General features: G+C 39.9%; 1 non-coding gene across 1 annotated transcript; it reads left to right on the top strand.

Annotated features, from left to right (window-relative positions):
* Positions 1-5,917: 5,917 nt before the first annotated feature.
* On the top strand, positions 5,918-5,989 carry TRNAG-CCC (transfer RNA glycine (anticodon CCC)). The gene has a single exon. It is a non-coding gene; the product is annotated as a tRNA-Gly (tRNA).
* Positions 5,990-6,556: the final 567 nt, after the last annotated feature.

The following is a 6,556-nucleotide window of genomic DNA, read 5'->3' on the forward strand; positions in this document are numbered from 1 at the left end:
AACTGGTGATTCCCTGACCCTGACTGCTTTGGCCTGGCAAAGATACCTGCACAGATACAGCAGGTGGTGCGCTAAATGGTGGTCCTACACTGCCGGAAGGGATGTTGCGTTGATGACTAGCTTCATTGGCCGAGGGTGCAACAACCTTAAGGGACGTTTGGTAGTTAGTCCAAGCTTTCAAATGCATGGTGGTTAAATGTCTATGCATGCAACTAGTATTGAGACTTTTCAGATTCTGACCTCTGCTTAAGGAAGTAGAACATTTTTGACAGATGACTTTGCGCTGATCAATTGGATGTTGTTTAAAAAAATGCCAGACTGCACTCTTTCTAGCATCGGATACCTTTTCAGGCATTGCAGACTGAGCTTTAACCGGATGGCCACGCTGTCCTCCACCAGGTTTTGGCTTTGCCACGCGTTTTGGGCAAGATACGGGCCCGGCAGATGGAACCTGTGGCGATGTTGATGCCTGCTGCGGCCCCTCCTCCTCCTCTGCTTCAGAACTGCTGCCGCCTGCACCCTGTTCCCCCAATGGCTGCCAATCGGGGTCAAGAACTGGGTCATCTAATAACTCTTCTTGTACCTCCTGCGCAACTTCGTCTGTGTCACCGTGTCGTTCGGTGGTATAGCGTTCGTGATGGGGCAACATAGTCTCATCAGGGTCTGATTCTTGATCAGCACCCTGCGAGGGCAATGTTGTGGTCTGAGTCAAAGGACCAGCATAGTAGTCTGGCTGTGGCTGTGCGTCAGTGCACTCCATGTCAGATTCAATTTGTAATGGGCATGGACTGTTAACTGCTTCACTTTCTAAGCCAGGGACGGTATGTGTAAAGAGCTCCATGGAGTAACCCGTTGTGTCGCCTGCTGCATTCTTCTCTGTTGTTGTTTTTGCTGAAGAGGACAAGGAAGTGACTTGTCCCTGACCGTGAACATCCACTAACGACGCGCTGCTTTTACTTTTACCAGTTTCACGAGATGAGGCAAAAGAGCTAGAGGCTGAGTCAGCAAGATAAGCCAAAACTTGCTCTTGCTGCTCCGGCTTTAAAAGCGGTTTTCCTAATCCCAGAAAAGGGAGCGTTCGAGGCCTTGTGTAGCCGGACGACGAACCTGGCTCCACAGCTCCAGACTTAGGTGCAATATTTTTTCCCCCACGACCACCTGATGCTCCACCACTACCACTACCCTCATTACCAGCTGACAATGAACGCCCCCGGCCACGACCTCTTCCACTAGACTTCCTCATTGTTTTAAAAACGTAACCAAACTAACGTTATTTGTTGCAGTCACACAACTTACACGGTGAGCTATAACTTCTGTATGATTTAGCTACCCCTTTACAGGTTGGTGAGACCACAGCGAAAATCAGGCCCAATGTTACACACTCTTTTTTTGGTGGCTGCAAATTAGAGAGATGCCCCACACGCAGGACTGTCACTGAAGCACAAATGTTAATATTAATGTCACACTATTATTTTTTTTTTATTTTTATTTTTTTCAGGAACACTTTAGAAACCCCCCAAAAAAAAAAAAATAGATTTTTGCAGGGAGAATTTAGAAAACAAATGTAACAAACTATATGCTTTCTATGGGCCACTGAGTGAGAGATGACGCACACAGGAATCAGGAGTGGCACACAAGCCCAGAGGCCAATATTTTTCTACCAATGATTGATGGAGTTATTTTCTCTGGTAGATTTTGGAACCCAAATCAAGGAAAAAAAATGTAGGCTTTCTATGGACCACAATTGGAGAGAGAGAGAGAGAGAGATGGCACACCCAGGAGTCAAGACTGGCACACAAGCAGAAAGGCCAATATTAATCTCCCACTGTTTTTTTTGGTTGTTTTTTTTTTTTTTTTTTTCAGGGAGACTTTAGAAAAAAAAATAATAAAAAAAATATGATTTTATCAGGAAGAATTTAGAAACCAAATAAAATAAAATGATTTTTTCAGGGAGAATTTAGAAAACAAATAAAACCAAAAATAGGCGTTCTATGGCCCACTGACTGAGAGATGACGCACCCAGGAGTCAAGACTGGCACACAAGCAGAAAGGCCAATATTAATCTCCCACTGTTTTTTTTGGTTGTTTTTTTTTTTTTTTTTTTCAGGGAGACTTTAGAAAAAAAAATAATAAAAAAAATATGATTTTATCAGGAAGAATTTAGAAACCAAATAAAATAAAATGATTTTTTCAGGGAGAATTTAGAAAACAAATAAAACCAAAAATAGGCGTTCTATGGCCCACTGACTGAGAGATGACGCACCCAGGAGTCAAGACTGGCACACAAGCAGAAAGGCCAATATTAATCTCCCACTGTTTTTTTTGGTTGTTTTTTTTTTTTTTTTTTCAGGGAGACTTTAGAAAAAAAAATAATAAAAAAAATATGATTTTATCAGGAAGAATTTAGAAACCAAATAAAATAAAATGATTTTTTCAGGGAGAATTTATAAAACAAATAAAACCAAAAATAGGCGTTCTATGGCCCACTGACTGAGAGATGACGCACCCAGGAGTCAAGACTGGCACACAAGCAGAAAGGCCAATATTAATCTCCCACTGTTTTTTTTGGTTGTTTTTTTTTTTTTTTTTTTCAGGGAGACTTTAGAAAAAAAAATAATAAAAAAAATATGATTTTATCAGGAAGAATTTAGAAACCAAATAAAATAAAATGATTTTTTCAGGGAGAATTTAGAAAACAAATAAAACCAAAAATAGGCGTTCTATGGCCCACTGACTGAGAGATGACGCACCCAGGAGTCAAGACTGGCACACAAGCAGAAAGGCCAATATTAATCTCCCACTGTTTTTTTTGGTTGTTTTTTTTTTTTTTTTTTCAGGGAGACTTTAGAAAAAAAAATAATAAAAAAAATATGATTTTATCAGGAAGAATTTAGAAACCAAATAAAATAAAATGATTTTTTCAGGGAGAATTTAGAAAACAAATAAAACCAAAAATAGGCGTTCTATGGCCCACTGACTGAGAGATGACGCACCCAGGAGTCAAGACTGGCACACAAGCAGAAAGGCCAATATTAATCTCCCACTGTTTTTTTTTTTTTTTTTCAGGGAGACTTTAGAAAAAAAAATAATAAAAAAAATATGATTTTATCAGGAAGAATTTAGAAACCAAATAAAATAAAATAATTTTTTCAGGGAGAATTTAGAAAACAAATAAAACCAAAAATAGGCGTTCTATGGCCCACTGACTGAGAGATGACGCACACAGGAGTCAGGAGTGGCACACAAACCCAGAGGCCAATATTTTTCTACCAATGATTGATGTAGTTATTTTCTCTGGTAGATTTTAGAACCCAAATCAAGGAAAAAAAATATAGGCTTTCTATGGACCACAATTGGAGAGAGAGAGAGAGAGAGAGAGAGAGAGAGAGAGAGAGAGAGAGATGGCACACCCAGGAGTCAAGACTGGCACACAAGCAGAAAGGCCAATATTAATCTCCCACTGTTTTTTTGGTTGTTTTTTTTTTTTTTTTTTTTCAGGGAGACTTTAGAAATAAAAATAATAAAAAAAATATGATTTTATCAGGAAGAATTTAGAAACCAAATAAAATAAAATGATTTTTTCAGGGAGAATTTAGAAAACAAATAAAACCAAAAATATGCGTTCTATGGCCCACTGACTGAGAGAGAGAGAGAGATGGAACGCTTAGTACTGGCACACAAGCCCAAAGGGCAATATTAATCTCCCTTTTTTTTTCCAGGGAGAATTTCTGAAACCCAAAAAAAAAATAAAATAGGCTTTCTATGGCCCACTATTTGTGAGAGAGATGGGACGCTCAGGACTGGCACAGATGGCACGCTCAGGACTGGCACAGAAGCCCAGAGGCCAATATTAATCTCCCTTTTTTTCTGGGAGAATTTATAAAACCAAAAAAATATTTAAATAGGCTTTCTATGGCCCACTATTTGTGAGAGAGATGGCACGCTCAGGACTGGCACAGATGGCACGCTCAGGACTGGCACAGAAGCCCAGAGGCCAATATTAATCTCCCTTTTTTTCAGGGAGAATTTATAAAACCCAAAAAAAAATAAAATAGGCTTTCTATGGCCCACTATTTGTGAGAGAGATGGCACACTCAGGACTGGCACACAAGCCCAAAGGCCAATATTAATCTCCCACTGTATTTTTATCAGGGAGAATTTATACACCCCACAAAAAAAAATACAGAAAAATGAAAAGGCTTTCTATGGCCCACTATGTGAGAGAGATGGCACACACAGGGATGGCACTCTAGCAGAAATGCCAAATTGCCAATCTTAATCTCCCACCAAAAAAAAAAAAAAAAAAAAAACAGGGAATGTCCTACAATTACTATCTCCCTGCCTGCAGTAATCTCAGCCAGGTATGGCAGGCAGCTACTATCTCCCTGCCTGCAGTAATCTCAGCCAGGTATGGCAGGCAGCAATAAGGAGTGGACTGATGCACAAATGAAATAAAAAGTGTGGACAAACAAAAAAGATAGCTGTGCAGAAAGGAAGGAACAAGAGGATTTGTGCTTTGAAAAAAGCAGTTGGTTTGCACAGCGGCGTACACACAGCAATGCAGCTATCAGGGAGCCTTCTAGGGCAGCCCAATGAGCTACAGCGCTGAGGGGAAAAAAAAAAAAAAAAAAAATTCCACTGTCCCTGCACACCGAGGGTGGTGTTGGACAGTGCAAATCGCTGCAGCACAAGCGGTTTTGTGGTTAATGGACCCTGCCTAACGCTATCCCTGCTTCTGACAAAGCGGCAGCAACCTCTCCCTAAGCTCAGATCAGCAGCAGTAAGATGGCGGTCGGCGGGAACGCCTCTTTATAGCCCCTGTGACGTCGCAGACAGCAAGCCAATCACTGCAATGCCCTTCTCTAAGATGGTGGGGACCAGGACCTATGTCATCACGCTGCCCACACTCTGCGTTTACCTTCATTGGCTGAGAAATGGCGCTTTTCGCGTCATTGAAACGCGACTTTGGCGCGAAAGTCGCGTACCGCATGGCCGACCCCGCACAGGGGTCGGATCGGGTTTCATGAAACCCCGACTTAGCCAAAAGTCGGCGACTTTTGAAAATGTTCGACCCGTTTCGCTCAACCCTACTTAGTAGGGTTAGTCCGCAATACAAAAGCAATGCCATGGTAAGCATTGGTGTTGTGCTGGTTGGTATGGTTGCTTTTCGAACAATAGACCATAGTTTAATTCTATAACAGCTCAATGTATTTTGCTTTTAGTGGTGTTTTTAATCTTTTTAACTTTTTTTAAGGCTTATGCTGTGATTTTTTTGGTAACACTTTAGTTACTTTAATGGGCAAAAAAACAACATAATTGAGAGCATTTGTAGACAGAGGTGGAAAAGCAACAAATGTATTCAAAAAAGCTCATCTCCCCTTAATTTCAACTTTTGCTCTCAAATGTCTCTTTAAAAACATATGCTGCTGCTATTCTTTCCTTGGTAACAACTCAGCAGAGTTAGTGCTCGAAATGCAAAAAATTGGCAGAGGTTTTTAGCAGTCATTTTGTGGTGGTTTTGACTCTTTTTAATCTTTTTGTGCTAAGGCTCATAGTGTACTTTCTATTTTGGTAAGACTTTAGGTAACTTACGGGCAAATAGCGAAAACAATTGAGAGAATTTTAGAAATTGGTAGAAAGGCTACGCAGCTGATTCTAAAGAGTTAATTTATGAGTTTTGGACAACACCTTGCCTTTTTGAAAACTTTTTTTTGGGCAACAAAAGCCAAATTTGTAAAGAGGGCATCTGCATTGGTGGTATAGTGGTGAGCATAGCTGCTTCCCAATTAATTGACTCGGGTTCGATTCCCGGCCAATGCAATAATGAAGGATTTTGGTTTTTTTTATATTGTCATACTTTTTTTGCTAACCATTTTGTAGTGTTATTGCAGAAAATGTTAAAACAATGCTGTCATAAGCATTGGTGGTATAGTGGTGAGCATAGCTGCTTCCCAAGCAGTTGACCCGGGTTTGATTCCCGGCCAATGCAATAATGATGTACTCTGGATTTTTTTTATATCTTCATACTTTTTTTGCTTACCATTTTGTAGTATTATTTCAGAAAATGTAAAAAAAAATGCTGTCATAAGCGTTGGTGGTATAGTGGTGAACATAGCTGCTTTCCAAGCAGTTGACCCGGGTTAGATTCCCGGCCAACGCATGGCTTGCTTTTTCACCATTGGTGTTGCGTTTTATTCTTTTTTAATGTTTTGTGTTCAAGCTCATGCTCTACTCTCTTCTTACAGTTTAGCAACCACAAAAAGGAGAAAAGAACGAAGAGAAGCGTTCTTAGCTTTTTTCAACACTTCATCTAAACCATTTGCTGCTCATCAGTTATTGTTTGAAACTTAGTAGGGTTAGTCCGCAATACAAAAGCAATGCCAAGGTAAACATTGGTATTGTGCTGGTTGGTGTAGTTACTTTTCAAACAATAGGCCATAGTTTATTTCTAGAACAGCTCAATGTATTTTGCTTTTCGTGGTGTTTTTAATCTTTGTAACTTTTTTGTTAAGGCTTATGCTGTGATTTTTTTTTGATAACACTTTAGTTACTTTAA

Source organism: Ranitomeya imitator, chromosome 5 (assembly GCF_032444005.1).
Source record: "Ranitomeya imitator isolate aRanImi1 chromosome 5, aRanImi1.pri, whole genome shotgun sequence".
Classification (NCBI taxonomy): Eukaryota; Metazoa; Chordata; class Amphibia; order Anura; family Dendrobatidae; genus Ranitomeya; species Ranitomeya imitator.